General features: G+C 38.8%; 1 protein-coding gene across 9 annotated transcripts in view; it reads left to right on the forward strand.

The window, feature by feature from the left end:
* The window catches only part of NRF1 (nuclear respiratory factor 1), a 145,192-nt gene that overhangs the window by 19,049 nt on the left and 106,184 nt on the right, over positions 1 to 19,959 (forward strand). The gene's annotated exons all lie outside the window — the stretch shown is intronic.

The raw sequence follows: 19,959 nt of genomic DNA on the forward strand, positions 1-19,959 counted from the left end.
CAGTTCAAATACCTGGAATATTTAAACCAGTTTTATGTTAACCTAAAAAAATTATTTTGTAGGCTTTTTGAAGTTTGACCTCCTTTTTGTCCTAAATTGATTTTAAATCAGTATCAAATGCTGAGGACCAGTAAATGAAACACTCATATGTTGTTTTGAGCAAAATTTTTTATATTATGAAAATATTATAACTTTGAAGTTGATACTTAAAATACTTGAGCCAAAGTTTCTGCCTTTATGTGGGACATTTTCATGAGCTTTCTTATATCAGTTTGCTTACTTACTTTTCATAGAGTTGAGCGAGACTTATAGCAAGAGACCCAGGGACATCTTAACATCCGTGAATATTTCTGAATCTTTCTAAGGAACTTGATTTAATTTTTTTTTTTTTTTGAGACAGGGTCTTGATTTGTTACCCTGATGTGATCACTGCTCACTGTAGCCTTGATCTCCCTGACTCAAGCAGTCCTTCCACCTGAGCCTCCTGAATAGCTGGGATCACAAGCGTGCACCACCATGCCTGCCTTCTTTTTAATTTTTTTGTAGAGATGGGGTCTCCCTATGTTGCCAAGGCTGGTTTTAAATTTTTTCTAGAAACGAGGTCTCGCTATATTGCCCAGGCTGGTCTTAAATTCCTAGCTCAATCAGTTCTCCCACCTTGGCCTCCTAAAGTGTTGGGATTATAGGTGTGAGCCATGGAGGCTGGCCAGGAACTTGATTTTCAGGGAGAAGCCTATTCAGTGTTTCCTTGGACTTCCTCAGCCTGGTTTTATCATAGCATATTATAAGATGATAAACTGAAACCATCTGATTTGAAATCACCAACCTGGGAAATACCAGTCAGAAATTAATTCTATTTTTATGACATTCTTAAAAGACTGTTTAAAACTGACCAAAGTAAAAAATCTTCTTTTAGAGTTATAAGTGTGTAAAAAAAGGCATATTCAAAATAATGTATATATTTAAGTTTACTGGACAGATTTAAATTTGTGTTCTTTGTGTAAGGCATAGATTGGAATGTTTACTACAGGTATTTTTTGGAACACAGATTTCAGATTGCTGTTTGCTTATAAATATACATGACTGCTGACCTTCAGAACTGCTTTAAATTTCTCAAAAAATTTTCTCATTATATGCCAGGCTTAGTGGCTTGTGTCTGTAATCCCAGCTACTTGGGAGGCTAAGTCAGGAGGACTGCTTGAGGCCAGTAGTTCGAGACCAGCCTGGGCAACATAATAAGACTGCATCTCTAAAAAAATTTTAAAAACTAGCTGAGCGTGGGTAATGTGCACGTAGTCCCAGCTACTTGGGAGGTTGAGGCTGAAGGATTGCTTGAGCCTAGGAGTTTGAGGCTACAGTGAGGTGTGATCATGCCACTGCACTCCAGCCTGGGTGACAAAGGGAGACCCTGTCTCTTAAAAGAATTTTCTTATTATAATAGATACATTTATCTCTGATTTACTCAGTACTATAACCCCATTTAAGTAGTTTGAAGAGATTAGGGTTAAGTCCTACTGTTTTTAGTATGACTACAGTAGTTGCCACTTTAAACAATTTTTGAAATACTTTAGGCATAAAAAAGGATATAGAACAATATAATAAATTCCATATACCTACTACCTAAAGTAATAAAAATCACAGTTATTGTTGAAGCTTATTGGGCACCCCTTCCCCGTCCTAGTCCTCTCCCTTCCCAGCTGTGACCATTATTCTCAATTTGATATTTATTCGCTCCCTGCATTTTTACAAACTTTTTCTGTATATATATATGTATCCACTGAAAAAAAAACAATGTTTGGATTGCAGGGAAAACTAAAAAGTGTAATATTGTTTTATATGTTTTTAAGCTTTGTATAAGAGGTTAAACTTTATTGGTACATGTAGTTATAGTTTACTCATTTTAAATGCTGTAGATATTTGATATAATGGAGTGTGAAAGTAATACATGTTTTTTGTAGGGAATTTTAAAAATAAAGGGAAGTATGAAGATGATAAAAATTTGTAGCCCAGCTATCCAGAGATACTACCGTCAATATTTTGGTTTTTTCCTTTGCTTCTTCTCTTCCCACTTATGTATGTATTTTTTGGTACCCTTTAATATAAAAGGGACCCAGTTTTAAGGATTACATAAAATTGCAAAACAGCTACATAAAGCCTGTAATCTCATTTTAATTGATTCTTAGTTGAAAAGGGGGAAAGAAAATGAATGAGCATTATATATCAGACATACTTGGTAAATTTACTACCTATACCAGATATTGATAGTCTATTTCTTAGTATGCAAACACCATAGAAGTGGCATCTGGAAAGAGGCTGTATTACTGAACATGCTTTTAAATTTATATGAGATTTTTCTAGTAAACAAATTTTCCAGATAGGTGATGCTTATCTTTTTAAACATTAAATACTGTTTTGGTTTTAACCATTTTTTATGGGAAAAAGGAAAATAAAAAGCCTGCAAGTATTTCTGTGCTCATTAAGCCAGAATACTGTGGTGTGCTTATAATTTTATCTTTTCTTGGCAACTCGATGTCACTGTGGAAAGCACTGATTACTGAACTGTGTTGTGACTCCTTTTGTTCTAGGTGCCTTTGAACCCTTGTGCACTTTTTAGTTAGATCTTTATTAACATGCTATGCCACTGCAGGGAGGGAGCAGGAAAAGCATGATACACAATTTAAGACAAGTGCCACCATAGGCTACTGTTGGCAAACAAGAGCTCCACCAAACTTTTTAAAGTGAAGAAGCAGCAGTCTGAGCCATTTTTCTCACCAGTGGCAGGAGGGGGAGACTTCCACCAGCAACATGGAATCTTCAGTGGATGCAGCTGACCAACCCTCCTGACTTCTCAGTCTTTTCCCACCACTGCTCACCCTTTATGTTCAGATGTATTCAGCACTAGATAACCATACTTATTAACTATAAGTGATGTGTGTGTGTGTGTATGTGTATATATATATAAAACTGTACTTTAAGAATAAATATATAAACTATATGTGTAACAAATTTATAATATATAAACTATAAATCTGTGAAAGTATTCAGCATTATATAATGGCAGGCTGTGGTGATTTAGATTGGTGGAGCTCCTGACCATGCCTGAAAATCCCTGTACCCCATTTTGACCGTGATTTTTTAAGGGAATATTGTTTTTTTACATCTGTATTAAAAAAAAAAAAAATATATATATATATATATATATATACACACACACACACACTTTATTTTTTAGAGCAGTTTTAGCTTTACAGAAAAATTGAGTGGAGAGTATGGAGAGTTACCATATTCTCTCCTACCCGTTTCCGTTATTAATATCTTGCTGTTGTGTGGTAGATTTGTTACAGTTGATGAACCAATATTAACAGAAGTCCATAGTTTACATTCAAGTTCATTCTGTGTGTTTGTGCAGTCTGTGGATTTTGACAAATATATAATCATTCAGAATGGTTTCACTAATCCAGAAGTCTCCTGGTGCTCCTGTCTTCCCTCCTTTCTCTAACCCCTGACTATTTTTTTTACCGTCTCCATAGTTTTGCCTTTTCCAAAAATGTCATATGGTTGGAATCATACAAACGTAGCCTTTTCAGATTGGCTTCTGTCACTAAGCAATATGTATTTAATGGCTTGATAACTTTTCATGGCTTGATAACTCATTTCTTTTTAATGCTGAATAATGTTTCACTGTATGGATGTACCACAAGTTGTTTATCATTCACATACTGAGTAACATCTTGGTTGTGTTCAAGTTTTAGCAATTGTGAATAAAACTGCTGTGAATATTTATTTGTGTGCTGGTTTTTGTGTGGACATAAGTTTCAGCATATTTGAGTAAATACCAAGGAGTGCAGTTGTTGGATCCTATGGTAAGACTATGTTTAGTTTTGTAAGAAATTGCCAAACAGGCTTCCAAAGTGGCTGATGTATATATTTTCAGGTTGCTCGTGTGTTTTTCAAAAACACCTTACTCAGGTATATTGATGGACTGCTTGCCCTGTGATAGGATTACAAGTAATTGAGGTCTGTGGGGCTGGTTGTCCCTACATAAATAATACCAGCTGGTTGTACTTCGCTTGTTCTCGTTTGCTTTCTCTTTTCTTTATCTATTTTTTTCCTTTTCCTTGTGTTTTTACTCTCTTTATCTTGCTTTACCAGTTCTGCTTTGTCCTCAGAAATCAGAGGACTGCATTTGTTGGAATAGTGTATAAATTTAAAAGGCAAAATAAAACAAGTCCAAGTCCTTTCTCAGGGTCTCTAGGCGGTTGGGGATGGTTGAGATTGTAGCATTAAGTAAGGTATTGTTGGAGCATTAATTTGACTATATAGAATATAATCTTCAGAGATGGGAAAAGGGAAACAATACGTTAATAAAACTTGCTTTCCTTTGTAATTTGTTAATTATAGGGCAACTGTATAAAATGTTTTAAGACTATGATAGCAGAAGAGTTTTGGTTTTTTTCCTACCTTTCTCTGGGAGAGCTTTTCAGCTTCTACTGTTACAGTTTTTGTTTGTTTGTTTGTTTTTTAAGCACACCACCTCTGGAAGTGTTACAGTTCTTTAAAGAGGACCGAGCTTTTGCTTAAGGCTAGCTTCATACTGTTTGTATAATTCTGTTTGTATGTGCATTTGTACATACCCCCAACTGCAGCAGAATAACAATAGATTCTGTTCTCCCAGGAGAAGGGCAAGGACTGTATCCAATCTTATCTGGGGTATGTATCCAAATGACCTAAGACAGTCTTCCTAATAAACACTTTTGGACCGCAGGGTTCAGACTCTCCTGGGGTGGAATCTTTTTTTGTTACCTTTCTTTCTGCCTGCTCGTTTGAGTCAGGATGCATGCAAGGCCCACGTCTCCAGTGCCCCCAAGTGGTTGTCTAGGTTTTGCAAGAGGACATCTAGTGATGGGAGAACTCATGCTTCCAGCCACTCTGTCTATACACCCCGTTAGAAAAATGATCTGTTGACCAGAATTTTGCCATAATTTCTTACCTTTTTTTTTATTAGGGTCACAGACTTAATCTAATTCCTCTTCCTCATAATGGTCTTTCAATATTTTATGAGAGAGATTCCTAAAGTCCTTCTTTAGATTTAAACACCTCTTATTTTTCTAACTATTCATTAATTAAGCATTTTCATAGTCCCAGTGAAATATAACGGGCTTTTTCTCATATCTTTAAAAGTGGAGTGCCCAGGGCTAAGTACAGGAGTGGTCTTTGTTCACATTGTGCATATGTTGCTTGTCATGTGATACTTTTTTTTCCAGACTAAATTTACTGTGAGCCAGTGTTTCTGAATCTTTTTACTTTCTCTGTGATGATGACACAAGTCTCCATCATCCTGTTTTTCTTCAATGGATTGTGGGTTTTTTTCCTTTTTTTTTCAAAACAGAGTCTCACTGTGTTGCCCAGGCTGGAGTACAGTGGTGTGATCTCGGCTCACTGCAACCTCCATCTCCTGGGTTCAAGCGATTCTTGTGTCTCAGCCTCTCAAATAGCTGGGATTACAGGTGTGTGCCCCACACCCGACTAATTTTTGTATTTTTAGTAGAGATGGGGTCTCACCATGTTGGCCAGGCTGGTCTCAAACTCCTGACCTCAAACTCCTGACCTCAGGTGATCTGCCTACCTTGGCCTCCCAAAGTGCTGGGATTACAGGCGTCAGCCACTGCACCTGGCTTTTCAATGGGTTTTTTTAGAACAAAGTTTAGAATGATATGTTTATGCCTGTGAACATTTATCTTGTTAGATTATGCTCATTAAGCCATTGGGGTGTTTGGGGAATTTGATCAATGTATCTTTTCTGTCTCTTTTCAGTTTCGAAAACTATCCCTCTGCTGCTGCTTTTCTTCCACTTGTCTTTTCTCAATAGCTGATTCTAGTTTGTGTTGCTTCGATAGATACGTATGGCTAAACATAAACCTTAGACAATAGAAAAACGTATTCATTTGCAAAGCTGCCAGGGTGTTTGGAGTGCTTGAATCATATTGAACTTCAAGAACCATTATGTTTCTTTGTCTTTTTGACAGTTATTGGAGCCAATTTGTGTGTTTTCAGTTTCTCTTAAACTTTCAGTGTGTATTTGAAAAGCTTGCAGGCCCCAGTTACTGTGTCTATAATGCCTAGTAAGTAAAATGACCCACAGACCAGTCAATAAGACAGGGCTTAACAGGAGAGTAATCCTTGGTCCTCATTTTCCCAACTGTACAGTGAAATACTTGGATTAATCACCATGTTTCCACTTGTGCTCTGGAGTTCTGAGTGGTGAGGAGGATGAATGGCTTTAACTCTGCATTCCCATACCCTTCAATAGAAGAAATTCCACTGTTACCTTACATTTTGAGGTTCTGTACAGGATTCTGCTTAAAGAAAAGGCTCTGCTAAAAAAAAAAAAAAAAGAAGAAGAAGATTCATTGGAAACCCCTGCAAAAAAGCAAGGAAGAAAATGGCTCCCAGAGGACACTGGGCAGCTTGGAAAGTCTGTATGTGTCCCTGATTTCATGAGTTTGGAGGCCTCTGGTATTTCATTTGGTAAAAAGAAGAAGAGCTTATGCTGTTTGTCTTTTCTTTCTCAAACCTGGACATAACAATGGTTATAAAAGTAATCACATTCTTATTATTTTGAAGGGAGAAATAAATCTATAAAGCAGAAATAAAGTTTTTATAATCCATAATTCTATTTTGCATAGATAAAAAGTATTCTTAATAGTTTTAGTATATCTTTTGAAATTATTTTGTTTGTCCACAACCATATTTATTTACACTTAAAAAAATGAGACCACACTCATTCTAGCAGATTTTATAACCTGTTGTTTTCAATTTCCATCATTTTATGGATTTTTTTGTGTGTCAATACACATAAATCTATTTCATCCTTTAAGACAAGCTTATCCAACCCGCAGCCTGCAAGCTGCATGCGGCCCAGGATGCCTTTGAATGTAGCCCAACACAAATTCATAAACTTTCTTAAAACATTATGAGATTTTTTTGTGATTTTATTTTTTGTTTTTTTTTTCTAAGCTCATCAGCTATCGTTAGTGTTAGTGTATTTTATGTGTGGCCCAAGACAATTCTTCCAACGTGGCCTGGGGAAGCCAGAAGATTGGACACCTCTGCTTTAAGGCTTCTGTGATATTTCTCTGTACCAAGAGTTAATATTCCTTGTTGCACAGCACATGGAGTCTATTCTAAAGTAGACTCTATAGTTTTTTTTGTACACTGCTACTGGCACAGTTTTTTTTTTTTTTTTTTTCAATAGTTCACTCTTTTTGGGGGTTGTGATATGTGGTGTTTTTTTCTGGTTGCTTACTTTTCCTCTGGTTTGACTACAGATCAAGACCTGTGTTATCCCAGTCAAGCTACAGATACAGATTGCCCTTTTCTTTCAGACAATAGCTCTAATTTAATGTCCCCTTTCATAGTTACAAGTCTGTTCTTCAGAACAAAATCTTGGCAGCCAGAATTATACTTGACACTTTATTCCAGCATATTACTGCTGGCGAGAAAGACGGTTGACTTGTTTTGACCCAAGTGAGCTTAGTTCTAAGAGACTAGGAAGGTGGATGATGAGCAGCTTTTGGTGGTTTGACAGCCAGCTGCAGGACATCCATTGTGGCCAGGACCGAGTAGCTGCTGCTAAATGTGGGTATGGTAAATTACATTTGATGGCCTCTTTTCCCCTTCTGTTTTTGAGAATTTTATCAAAGATTACACTGAGAAAGTGGTATTGAGAAAAATATTTTTTATTCTTATAGGATAATTATTCTCTTCTCTAGCCTATACTTCTTGTAAATGGCAGCATTGGTAGTAGTCATGGAAAAATTTTGGTGATTGGTTTTTTTAAACAGGAAATATAGTGTAAATGTTATTTAGGTAGTTTTGATTTCTTTAGGAACTTAGGTAGCATTTCTCCCCTCCTTCTGTGAGTTTAGTGATATCTTTTATAGACTTAAATTCTAAAATGGAGATGTTATGCCTAGTTTTAGGTAAAGGCATTTTAATTTTATGTTCAATTACTTTCTAAATTTTGCTTTAGTCTTGAAATATAATATGCTTTTTTACTTTAACATCCTTGTGTAGGATTCTAATTTGATTTTTTTTCCTTCTTACTACTGTGCCTCTAATTTTGATTATATGGCATCTTAAATTTAATTTTCTAAGTAATTCAAGATACAGTTTATCTCAATGAATTAACTCACAAGGTAAATATGGGAATTTTTTTTGGGACAGGTTCTCACTCTGTCCCCCAGGCTGCAGTGCAGTGACACAGTCTCTGCTCACTGCAGCCTCGACCTCCATGGCTTTACTGATCCTCCCTTCTCAGCCTCCCGAGTAGCTGGGATTATAGGCGTGCGCCACCATGCCTGGCTAATTATTGTGTTTTTAGTAGAGATGGGGTTTCACCATTTTGGCCAGGCTGCTCTCAAACTCCTGACAATTTATGGGGATTTTGGTTATTTGACCTTGACTCTTCCATATATACTTGATTTCCAGTAATTGGCGTGGTTCCAGTTTTACATTTTGTTGTTTCCTTGTTCCTAAATTTATATAAATAATAATTTGTACAGATTTTCATACCTTTTAAAATTCAACTTAAAATAATTTTTATAAATTGGTTTAATACAAACATAGAAATGGTGTGCCCAACTCTCCATTTTCCTTAAAAAGTCAGCCCCTTGTCCCCACAACCCTTTTTTTTTTTTTTTTTTTTTTTTTTTTTTTTTTGCGAGATGGAGTCTTGCTCTGTTGCCCAGGCTGCAGTGCAGTGGCATGATCTCGGGGCTCACTGCAACCTCCACCTCCTGGGTTCAAGCCATTCTCCTGCCTCAGCCTCCCGAGTAGCTGGGATTATAGGTGCATGCCACCACACCCAGCTAATTTTTGTGTCTTTAGTAGAAACAGGGTTTCACCATGCTGGCCAGGCTGGTCTCGAACTCCTGGCCTCAGGTGATCCGCCTGCCTCGGCCTCCCAAAGTGCTGGGATTACAGGCGTGAGCCACTGCGCTCTTCCGCCCCCCTTTTTTAAAAAAAAGTAATATTTTTCTTTTTCCATCTACTGAAAATGGGAATGGATAGTTAGCTAAACAATTTAATATAGGTGAAGAAGAACATAAAGTCAGTTGAACACTCTTGCGCTCACAGAATACTGTAGCTTCACAAGACTGCTTTGGCAACTTTATGAACTGCATTTATTCCTGTGGCTGAGAATCATGCTGTCAGACCTCTCCGTTTGTGGGAATCAACTCTCAAAGTAGCTATTGTATATTATCTAAGGCAGTGATGGTGGGGTTGAGGGTTGAGGGAGCAGGAGATGTATTAGAGGGACCAGGATGGGTGGCTGCAGGTACAATTTGAAAAATCAATTCAACACGCATACCGTTTTATAATACAAATTCATGGCTGGGTGCTGTGGTTCATGCCTGTAATCCAAGTACTTTAGGAGGCCAAGGTAGGAGGATCGCATGAGCCCAGGAGTTTAAGACCAGCCTGGCAACATAGTGAGACCTGGTCCCTACAAAAAAATTTTTTTAATTAGCTGGGCATGGTGGCTCCCGTCTGTAGTCCCAGCTACTCTGGAGGCTGAGGCAGGAGGGTCCCAGGAGGTCAAGGCTGCAGTGAGCCATGATTGCACCACTGCACTCCAGCCTAGGTGATTGAGTGAGACCCTGTCTCTTAAAAGACAGAACCCAAATTTACTGTACCCCCAGTAAAACCCAAATTTTGGCTTGAAGATTAATTAATTAATAGCTTAATTATTAAGCTATTAATACATAACAGCTTGCATTAGCAGTTAAGGAGCCCAAGCAAATAATGAGTGGAGACTGTGCTCGGGTACAAAGGGTGGGACTCTGATGGAGCAGCTGGAACACTTGATTGAGAAGCAGGAGATAGGGGTTCAAGTTTTGGATTTGCCACCAATTAGAGATGTGACTTTGGGTAACTCACTGGGTCTTTCTTGGTCACAATTTGGAAAATGAGAACATCAAACTAGATAGTCTCCAAAGTCTTAAGCATTTTAGGTTTGCCTCTGGTTAAAGGAATGCTCTGTGGACAGTTGGATTTGACCAGTTATCAAGGTAAGATTATATCTTTGGGAACCAAAGTAAACAGTTCCAGATTTTTCAGCCAGTCTTCATCAGGGTGTTATTTGTACATCCTAACAAATCACAGAGCCATGGAGACCTTATGATGAATAACCATAAGCCTCCTGGCTCTTCCCTTTTCTTGCCATCCCAGTCCTACTATCCAGAGACAGCCTTTAAAAACTTTTTCACTATTTCTGTTTTTAGCTTCGCTTGTGGTTACTTCCATAAGCCTTAATAATGTGTTTAGACTTCTGTTCCTTGATTTATCAACTTTAGATGATACCTGTGAAGTTTTTGATGTGAAAAATGAGAATTTAACTCACTTTTTTACCCCTGTCATTATTTGATATTTATATTACTTTGCAAGTCATTTATTAATTATCTTTATAATTTTAAATGATAAACTTTAATTTTTTGATCCATCAACTTCCTGTAGGGCCTCTTAACTTGCCATTTTGGAAAATGGGATTGTAAATACCCCCTTCACGTCCCTCTTTTTATATTCTACCTTCTGACACCTGTACTCAACTTGCATATTGTCTAGGTTATAAAAGGTTAATATTTTTATTCTGTCTTCCATTCACCACCAAGTATTGTGTGCTTTCCTTTATATTTAGATTGCTGTTTTTATTGCATTCGCTTTCTATGCCTGCTGTGAACATATGCAGAATCATAAGTGTACGATTACTCAAAATGTTTATGTCTTTTAAAAGCTAAGGAAATAATTTGGTATGTGCTTAAAGACTCAGCTTATTTTATTTTATTTTTATTTATTTATTTTTTTGAAATGGAATCTCGCTTTGTCACCCAGGCTGGAGTGCAGTGGCGTGATCTCGGCTCACTGCAACTTCCACATCCCGGGTTCAAGCGATTCTACTGCCTCAGCCTCCTGAGTAGTTGGGACTACAGGTGTGTGCCACCACGCCCAGCTAATTTTTTGTATTTTTAGTAGAGATGGAGTTTCACCATGTTAGCCAGGATGGTCTCAATCTCCTGACCTTGTGATCCACCCGCCTCAGCCTCCCAAAGTGCTGAGATTACAGGCGTGAGCCACCGCACCCAGCCTAGCTTATTTTATTTTTTGAGACAGAGCCTCATTCTGTTGCCTAGGCTGGAGTGCAGTGGCACAACCTCGGCTCACTGCAACCTCCGCCTCCCAGGTTCAAGCAATTCTCCTGCCTCAGCCTCCCTAGTAGCTGGGATTACAGGCACTCGCCACCATGCCCAGCTAATTTTTTGTATTTTTTTTTAGTAGAGACAGGGTTTCACCCAGTTGGCCAGGCTGGTCTTGAACTCCTGACCTCAAGTTATATGCCCGCTTCAGCCTCCCAAAGTGCTGTGATTACAGACGTGAGCCACCGCGCCCAGCCAAGACTCAGCTTATTAAACCATTTATTTACTCATTATTCAAGAGATATTTATTGAATACTAGTTATCATTAACAGTGCTATTTATAATAGTGAGAAATTGGAAATAACCTAAATGACTTCAGAGGATTGGTAAACTAAACTACTGTATGTTCTTACAGGGAATGCTCTGTAGACATTTAAAAAAGATACAAAAATGTTAATAACATGGAATATTTTAATCTATATTAAGTGAAAAAATATTTGTAATACAGTATATACAATATAGGCTCATTTTTGTTTAAAAACAATGAAACAAAACCAACCATATAAGAAACTAGCAGGGGAAATGCTGGAAGCATATACATAAAATTGTTAACTTGGTAATGTAGCTATCTCAGGTTACAGTGATTTGTGTTTATTTTTAATTCCCCTATATTTTCTCAGTTACCCCCAAAGAACACAAGTCACTTCTAAAAGAATACATTCTTTAAAAACTTTTTTTTTTTTTTTTTTTTTTTAATGAGATAGGGTCCCATTGTTTTCCAGGCTGGAGTACAGTGGTGCAATCTCAAGTCACTGCAACTTCTGCCTCCTGGGCTCACTCCATCCTCCCACCTTAGCCTCCCAAGTAGCTGGGACTACAGGCATGCACTACCACACACAGCTGGTTTTTGTATTTTTAGTAGAGATGGGGTTTCACCATTTCACCCAGGCTGAGAATAGACTTTTTAAACTTAGAGATACAAAATTAGAATTGCCAGTCATAGGTTTTCTTGGAATACACACGCTACAATAATGTAGGAGTACCTGATAAGAATTCAGTAAATATTTGTTGAATGAAGGAGAGAATGATTGAATAGCAGAGATTCCTAGGTCTGTGGTATTGGCACTTAAATACTTTCATAATTTTATCCAGAAACAAATCCTTAGTTCAGTTATTTCAGAAGAAAAATCATGAATTGAGCTGTCCTGCAGAAGCTAGGAAATAGCTTTAACTGGATGTTGGTTGTGTAGTGACAGATCCAGCAGAATTGAGCCCGCCACTGAAGCAGCCAGGCAACAATGCTGTTTCACAGTATGCAGGATCTGAATAAAAGTGTCCTTTGTGCTTATTTGAGACTGGGGGGCGGGACTTGTGGCAATTTACGTTATTTTTCCATAATGGAAATTGAGGCAGCCTCTAATCCTGCTATCACACATGGCAACTACTTATTTGATTTTTGGTAATTTGGGAGCAGCTGTGGACAAACAATTATTCTGCAAAAAGAGCCATGCCAGCTGCATTCTGACCCAGTTGCAAATGCTTGGGTAGACCAAACTTCCTATTCACCATCTTTCTAAACCAGGGATAGCTTTAACAACTCACCTGCTTTTTATTGATATGTGTAGCTTCTGGTAAGCGTCTACATATTTGAGAATGCACTCTCTAATGCTTTTTTATTGTTGTCACCAACCTTCAGTAGGCACCTACTTCATTCAGGCAGTGTGCCAGACACAGGGTTGTAAGCTACAAGATGTTATACAGTGTGGATAGACTGCTTTCATTTTGACAGGTGGGTCAGCATTAGCTTTATTTTTAGTAGACTAAATGGCAGTGTAAAGAAAGAATCTGGTGTGGAGGCAGTTGAGAGCTGTGTTTGTTTCGTCCCCAGACTCCCCCTGAATCTGCTGTCTGGGCGTTCATTGATGTCCCCTTGCTATGCCATGTGCTTTCACAAGCTGTTGCTGCTGCCTGCAGTGCCCTTTTATTCATTCTGGAGCCTGATGAGCTTCTGACTGTAGACTCTGTCTTTTCCTTCAGGATGCCTGCCCCATGTCCTTGCAGTTTTGTCTTCTCTGTGCTCCCTTAACCCTTAGCAAATATCACTAGAATAGGATTTGTTTTTTAAATGGCGAAAGCCTACTTACTTAACTGTATTAATTCAGTCTTTCAGTATACACTTATTTATTTTTTAAGCTCTTATAACCCAGGGGCTTAGAGAGATGTTTCAGTAAAGAAACATAGGAAATTAGGTAGGTAGGGTCATCTATAATGAGTAAAAAGACAGCGTACTTTTGACTGTGAACGTCTGTAGGGCAAGGACAAAACGCTGACAATCTTTATTTCTGTCTCTATAGTGCTGAATTATCACAAGGGACAAATTGGCCTGAATAATTGTATGAACCCACTCTATTAGAAATTACCTTCACACTGATAGATAATGGCCTGTGATAAGAAGCAAGTCAAAACTTTTTAGAATGTAGAACTGCACTGTTCAATATAGTAGCCACAAGCCACATATGGCCATTTAATATTAATTAAAATTAAACATTTAATTCCTTATGATCTCATGTGGTCAGTAGTCCACATGTCCAGCTACAGTTTTGGACAGCACACATTTAGAATATTTCCATCATTGCAGAAAGTTCTACCAGACAGTGCTAATCCAGAACCTATAAGAGAGTTGACATATTTTAAAGCATTTGATGAAGTACATTGACTTAACTCTTCTCTGTGGAAAGATGTTCCGGCAAGCCAAAATTCTCCATGCTGTCTTTACATTTTTTCCTTTGCTTGTGGCACCCTCTAGTGTTCTAGTAATACATAGTCTATTTATAATTTGAATAGAAGAACATTGGAATATTTTGGAAAATTCTGTATGTGTAGCATTTTTCTAGGGAGGAGCTCTGTAGCTTTCACCCATCCCCAAGAAAGTTTATGATTCAAAAACGATTAAGAACTCTATGATAGAGGTATTTGTATGGTCAAAATTCCTAATGTGATCTGTAAACATTATTTCACCCAGTGTAAAAAAAAAAAATCATGTAACTGTCCCTTCAACATTTCTTTGCTGTCCTCATCTTTGTACATGGAATAAGAATAAGTTACACTTATATAGCACTCACTATATACCATGTCCCCTTAAGCCCTTTTTCAAATAGTAATTCATTTTGTCCCCAGTAATTCTATGAAGTAGATTCTGTTATTTTCCTTCATTTGACAGATGTTACAACTAAGACAGAAAAAGTCAAATGAAACTTCTCCAAGTTGCTAGTAAGTGGCAGAGCAAGAAATGGAATGCAGTATTCTGGTTCCAGAGTTTGTACCACCCCGCTGGAGAAGTGAGGATGTGTTTAAGTAGGCATGAGGTAGAATGGAGAGGAGACTCTCCAGACACTTGTACATGCTGAGCCCAGTTGTATAATAAGAAAAAAGAATGGTAACTCTAAATTGCTCTTTCCCATGCTGGAAATGATAGCCATTACCCCACCACTGATTTTCAGTAGGTCTACGCAGTCCACTAGGGAGTTAGAATGGTAGATAAAGGTCAAAGGTACCATTGCTACCACATTTTCTTTGGTTTCCAAAAACCTGATCTATTCATCGAGTAATATGACAAATTATTTTCTGTTTGTCAGTGTTATTTCTATGAAGAGACAGTATAGTACTATGATGTTGATTTTGAGGTTTGCAGGAATGTTAGACTTAAAGAGTAGGTCAGATAGACTCACAAACATAAGTTTGTGTTGATATCACCTACTTTCCTGTCTGTGCTCCCTTCTCACTTCTAAGTGTCCCATTTCTGTCTGTGTGAAGCATTTTATTTTTATGTATTTATGTATTCTGAGATACAGTTTCACTTTGTTGCCCAGGCTGGAGTGCAGTGGCATCATCTCAACTCACTGCAGCCTCCGCCTCCCGGGTTCAAGCGATTCTCCTGCCTCAGCCTCCCGAGCAGCTGGGACTACAGGCGTGTACCACCACACCCGGCTGATTTTTGTATTTTTAGTAGAGACAGGGTTTCATCATGTTGGCCAGGCTGGTCTTGAACTTCTGACCTCAGCTGATCCACCTGCCTCCCAGGGTGTTAGGATTACAGGCGTGAGCCACCGCGCCAGGCCTGTGAGACATTTTATACTCTATAGCTTAGCATCTTTTTAATGATTCATTAAATTTGAGATTCATCAGTGTCTGAAAACAGAAACTCTAATTGTAGTCTTGTAAAAATGGGCTTCATTTTTTACATCACTTCTTTATTGAGGGTATGAGAATCCCGGATTGCTGCTTACCAGCACTGTATGAGTAATTTTGAATGCAAGTATGTATTTTCTTCTTTAAGTATTAATCGGGGCCTAGAAAACCATGTGTGGCATTTCAGAGAATTTAATTCTGGGAACTGGGTACACAGGTGTTACAAGATGAAAGAGCACAAAAGACACTGGGGTAATCCAGATAGGAAGCACTACCACCCCTAGGTTTGGGGGAACAGAAGAGAAGAACCTGGAAGCTCAGAGAGGTCGTCCTGCAGCTGGTAATCTGATCTCCGAGTGGAATGCCATTCAGCTGGTACTCAACCACCAGGAGAGAAGAGGCACAGCTGGAGTTGGGAGGTGCAACACTCCTCTTGCTGGAGCAATGCTGATATTATAACAATGAAAACAGCAAAGAAATCCCTTCTTCTCTCCCCTTCCAGTCTCCCTAGGCAAAACCTAACAGGATACTGGCAGTAAAGTCTGGAAAACATGGTTGGCAGGCTCAGCTCCAGAGCGAGGAATAGTGCAACTCTGACAAGAATAGAAGACAGGGCTTGGAAGTGAGAGGGAGAGAGAGAGAAACAGCAAGCATAACCTTGTAGGAGAGTTACAGAAACTGTAACTGCCTGGGTGTAGCTTTAGTTATTAAAATGTGCAGCTGATTACCCACAATCATTTATCAAAGAGCATATTATGATAGATCTATTCATAGAGACTTTATGGACCCAAGCCCTGACTTCAGTGAGCTTACAGTATTTTCTTTTCTTTTTTTCTTTGAGATGGAGTCGCACCCTGTCGCCCAGGCTGGAGAGTGCAGTGGCGCGATCTTGGCTCACTGCAACCTCCGCCTCCCGGGTTCAAGCAATTCTCCTGCCTCAGTCTCCAGAGTAGCTGGGATTACAGTCATGTGCCACCATGTCCGGCTAATTTTTTGTATCTTTAGTAGAGACGGGATTTTACCACGTTGGCCCGGCTGACTCCAGACCTTGCGATCCGCCCGCCTCTGGCCTCTCGGGATTACGGGCATGAGCCACCATGCCCAGCGCTTACAGTATTTTCATAAAATCATCCACTCATCCCTAAGTCATTATGAAGTTGTGTGGTAAAGCTTTTTTTTCTTTTCTTGCTTTTTTTTTTTTTTTTTGAGACAGAGTCTCGCTGTGTTGCCCAGGCTGGAGTGCAGTGGTGCGATCTTGGCTCACTGCAACCTCCGACTCCCAGGTTTAAGCGATTCTCCTGTCTCAGCCTCCAGAATAGCTGGAATTAAAGGCACACGCCACCACTCCTGGCTAATTTTTGTATTTTTAGTAGAGATAGGGTTTCACCATGTTGGTCAGGCTGGTCTCAAACTTCTGACCTCGCGATCCCCCAGCCTTGGCCTCCCAAAGTGCTGGGATTACAGGTGTGAGCCACCACGCCCAGCCCAAAGCTTATTTTTCTTAAGCATTATTTAAAAGCATCATTGTTAACTGGATTATCGTGTTATTAGTATTAAGGAGTATTTACAAAGTTAATCTATTGGTATGAAAAATATTCGATTAGTCATACAATTTTGTTAGTTTTAGATGCCGCAAATTAGGAAGTTTGTCTTCCTCAAGGCAAGGCCACTTCTAAACTTGAACTGTGCTGTTCTCAGTTCTTAACGTAAGAAGGGAGCTTTATTTATCTAGTGACAGTTTGCTCTAGCATGTCATTTAATTTTAATTTTCAAAAGGATCAGTTTGGAAGACTATATCATAGCTATTTGTTTTTAAAGCTCATTTTGTTAAAAGTCAAAGTAATACATTCATATAATAAAAGATGAAATAGAAGGACTTACAATAAAAATCAATAGTCTTTTGCCACTCTTTCCCCATCCCGAGTCCCACTTTTCAGAGACAATTAGCTGTTTTTTGTTTATAGTTTAACTGTTTTGTTTATAGTATCATCAAACAGTAATGCCTCCATAACTCTAAATAATATATCTATACCACTATTTCTTGATTTATCAAATGGGCATTATTGACTTTTTTTTTTTTTTTTTTGAGAAGGAGTCTCGCTCTGTCGCCCAGGCTGGAGTGCAGTGGCGCAATCTCGGCTCACTGCAAGCTCCGCCTCCCGGGTTCACGCCATTCTCCTGCCTCCGCCTCCCGAGTAGCTGGGACTACAGGTGCCCGCCACCATGCCCGGCTAACTTTTTGTATTTTTAGTAGAGACGGGGTTTCACTGTGTTAGCCAGGATGGTCTCTACCTCCGACCTCGTGATCCGCCCTTCTCAGCCTCCCAAAGTGCTGAGATTACAGGCATGAGCCATCACACCCAGCTTGACTTTCTTTTATGGAATATAAGGTACTTATTTTTTTAGTACTTTTCCTTTCCCTTGTACTTTTGATAGTTACATTGTAATACTGTTTCCATCTCCTGCTAATAATGTCTCCTGACTCCCTCACCATGTAAGGATAGGATATTAATACTCCTAGCCATTCTTCCACCTTTCTGTCCCTCTCCCGCCTCCAAATTTCTGTCAGCCTTATCTTTGCTTTTTCATTGTCATGGTTCATAACTTTTACCTGCTGTTTTGTATTATATTTCATTTTCTGTATTTTGGTCTGTAGTCGGGGTCTGGAGATGGAACTACATGTACAACTATAGCTTCATTTTTTTTTTTTTTCAACTGTAGAGCCCAGTGGTGTGGGAGGGTATTTTTTTTCTTTCCATGTCTGATATCATCACTCATACACTCTTTGAAAGAGAATTATCCTAGGTCAAATGGATTTTTCTTTTCTTATGTTCCATTTTTACTCACAATTAAGTCACATTTTACTTTGATTCTATTTTCACTCTGACTTGAGCTGTGGAATTGTTTTTCATTTTTACTGCTGTGGTGAGATTTCCATCCATTACCCTAGTGTCCCCCTGAGGAGCAAACCCTATAGTTGACTTTAGGCTTCTTTAGGCTTCTTGAGAAAGGGTAAAATTTCTATCCTAGTTATGCAGTTTATATTCTGGATATGTTCAAGAATGTAAGTTGAGCCAGCCTAGGTTCCTCCCACCCCACCCTGGGTTTGGACTGTAGACTGAGGCTAGGTGTCAGATTTTCCCTTAGGCAGTTCTTGTGGTTTTTCTTTTGATATGATAATGCTATTGATTAGACTAATGCTTTCTTTTACATTTAGTTACACTTTGATTAGATTTCCTGGCCTGCTTTTCTTTCTGCTTTGATTTTTAAAATACTCTACACTTAATCTCATCCATTATGTGTGGATTAGACTAAATTTAACTCCCTTGGACATTTCCTTCAAATTCCAGTAGCTCCTTAGGTATTATTGACTACAAGTACCAGGGTGCTCTGGGCCAAGACAATCTTTTTCTGTGTTTTCTTCCACTAACCCACCCATACTGGCCTAGAGGGACAAAAGTAGCAGCTCTTCTGTACCAGAGTACCCCTACCCCAACCTCTTGTAGTTTATATTATAAAGAAGGACTTTTTAATTTAATTTTTTTTTAAGAGAGAGGGTCTCACTCTGTCACTCACACAGGAGTGCAGTGGCGCGATCTTGGCTCACTGAAGCCTTGTCCTCCCAGGCTCAAGCAATCCTCTTGCCTTAGCCTCCTGAGTAGCTGGGGCTATAGGCATGTGCCATCATGCCCAGCTAATTTTTCATTTTTTGTAGAGAGGGGGTCTCCCTATGTTGCCCAGGCTTGTCTCGAACTCCTGGACGTAAGCAATCCTCCCACCTTGGCCTCCCAAAGTGCTGGGATTACGAGTGTGAGCCACTGTGTCCGGCCAAGAAGGACCTTTAGATGAAGGATATATTGCACCCCAGGTGATGATCCAGGGTAAGAAAGATTTTAGTAAAATTGTTACCATGTTAAGTTATTGCTTGGGGGAATTTTTTTTCTTTTTCCTTTTTTTTTTTTATTAAAATGAGGTATTGACTAATCTGCTGAACACCACTGGCTCTGGGTGATAGGTATGCTGTTTTATTTGAATGTGGTGTTGAGTCACAGGTCATTATGTATTGCCGGCGCTTTCGTCTTACTTTTTATATCAGTTCAGAGGAATCACTCTCAAGTCCATCTGCTGCCTCTTCATTTGTGCACTGTTGTGAAATTATGCTAGGGGCCTTGGTTTCCTATAGTTTCTTTATTTTATGTCTAGGAGAACAATATTTCAGTTGCTGGAGTTAATATAGGGCTTTTTAGATGCCTGATTCAGTCTCTTACACAGTTAAGAAAACTATCCTCAGAGATGACTGTCTGATTTAGAAATGAAGAAATTGAGGCCCAGTGCTTGTGAGACTAGTCAAGTAATGAGTCAAGAAGGGTAGAATCGGGAAGACATAGAGATTCTGGCATCATCATAATTAATGTCAGGCACTTATTGCTGGGCACTGTGTTCCTCACTTTATCTGGGTTATCTCATTTAATCCTCATATCATCCTTCTGCGAATAGGTAGTCATTCTTTTTTCACTTAAAAAAAATGATAGAATTGTAGCTTAGAGGTTGAGTAACTTGTCCAGGGGTTCTGGAT

The sequence above is a fragment of the Pan paniscus genome, chromosome 6 (genome assembly GCF_029289425.2).
Source record: "Pan paniscus chromosome 6, NHGRI_mPanPan1-v2.0_pri, whole genome shotgun sequence".
Taxonomy (NCBI): domain Eukaryota; kingdom Metazoa; phylum Chordata; class Mammalia; order Primates; family Hominidae; genus Pan; species Pan paniscus.